Source organism: Amphimedon queenslandica, unplaced genomic scaffold, assembly GCF_000090795.2.
Source record: "Amphimedon queenslandica unplaced genomic scaffold, v1.1 AMPQUscaffold_10840, whole genome shotgun sequence".
Classification (NCBI taxonomy): domain Eukaryota; kingdom Metazoa; phylum Porifera; class Demospongiae; order Haplosclerida; family Niphatidae; genus Amphimedon; species Amphimedon queenslandica.
Genome location: NW_003548912.1, coordinates 6,057 through 7,726, shown reverse-complemented (window position 1 = coordinate 7,726; position 1,670 = coordinate 6,057). Strand labels below are relative to the sequence as shown.

The window sequence follows — 1,670 nt, the reverse complement described above, 5'->3', positions numbered from 1 at the left end:
ACTAAATTATCATAAACTTTAATTCATAACAAAGTAATCATTTTCATGGAGACTGTAATAATATTCATTAATGCAATATTATATTTATAGCAAAACATTAATGCTGTCACTTGCTCGCAAAAGCTACAATAAATAGAATTATCAATAAAAACAAAACTGCATTTAGTAATGGAAAAATAGCAGTGCTATCTGGTAGAATCAATAATGGCAAGTTTCCTACTCGCTTATTTGTTGAAATCCATGCTTCACTTAAGCTGCCATACACCAGGAAAACGAGAACATCAACTTCCATTGCAACCGAGTCTGGAATGAGAGAAGGAAGATAAAATTACCTAATTACTAGAACAAGTAAGTTTCTAAAGAATAAAAAGATATGCACAAATATTTAAAAAATATTTGAAGTTAAATGCATAATTGATAAACAGTGCATGGTAAAAATTTAAAAGCAGCACAAGTGGTACAACTTTTTAATTCCATTTAAGTTTCGGTATTTATAATTTAAAGACAGACATTACTGTATAGCCGGTAATTCTCATGGGTTGCAAAGTTCATGGATTTCACGTATTCCTTATTGATTCACGAAAATTAATTTAATATGGTACCTGCATGGTACACGTGGTAGAATTCACGAAATTAAAATCCGCGAATTGGATTGTTAGTAGATTTTGCGAAATACAGGACCCAAAAATTTCCAGCCATACGGTATTATATGTACATGTATTAGAAAAGGCTTACTGATACTGCATTGTGTCCATTCAACAGGTACAATGGATAACAAACAGTAGTCCCCCAACTCAACAGTCAACAATCAAATGATTAACACATGTTAGGCTGAGGTTGTCCTTGCCTGTAGCCAATCTATGATAAAACAGTCAAAAAATTATAGCTACATGTACATGACATCAACTAACATTAACACAAGCATCCGTGACAACAAGACGCACCTAAAAGTGTTCAAATTAAGTTGTCAGTACTTGTACTTTACCGAAAATATCAATAAATGACTTTAAAATACACAAATCCTGATATACAAGGGAGTGGTGACCCTGTCCCGTCCAACAAAGATCAGGAACTGGTTCGTCACTACAAGACGCACCTAAAAGTGTTCAAATTAAGTTGGTAATACTTGTACTTTACGGTATATATCCATTAATCCCATTAAAATACACAAATCCTGATATACAAGGGAGTGGTGACCCTGTCCCGTCCAACAAAGATCAGAAACTGGTCCGTCACTACAAGACGCACCTAAAAGTGTTCAAATTAAGTTGGTAGTACTAGTACTTTATTGTAAATATCAATAAATGACTTTACCGTTTTAGGTTATAGACATTGATCCATTCAGTTACTCCGGGCTCACAAGGATGAATTACAATAGCATCATATATCTACATGTACACACAGTATGTTATACAGTTGTATCAATTAAAGATGAAAAATTACTTAATGAGTACATGTACATTGTACATCATGTAAATGCAAATTTCTGGAATTCAAGAAACAAAAGTAGTAAAATTACATACCGTACATTTGAAATGAAGAACTACACATCCTGTATGCACATGTACATGTACATAGGTATCAAGCAGGCTTAAATAATTATTTGAGTGTGGTCAAATGCTTAAATAGTACTACAATAGAGTACTCGTACTCATACTCAATACAATTTG

The 1,670-nt window shown here is 33.0% G+C and overlaps 1 long non-coding RNA gene across 1 annotated transcript; it reads right to left on the bottom strand.

Moving 5' to 3' along the window:
• Window positions 1-4: 4 nt before the first annotated feature.
• On the bottom strand, window positions 5-1,352 carry LOC109589820 (uncharacterized). The gene is made up of 6 exons (XR_002188951.1): window positions 1,315-1,352; window positions 1,138-1,248; window positions 986-1,096; window positions 912-944; window positions 736-858; window positions 5-303 (listed from the first exon to the last, which is right to left on the bottom strand). It is a non-coding gene; the product is annotated as an uncharacterized LOC109589820 (long non-coding RNA).
• Window positions 1,353-1,670: the final 318 nt, after the last annotated feature.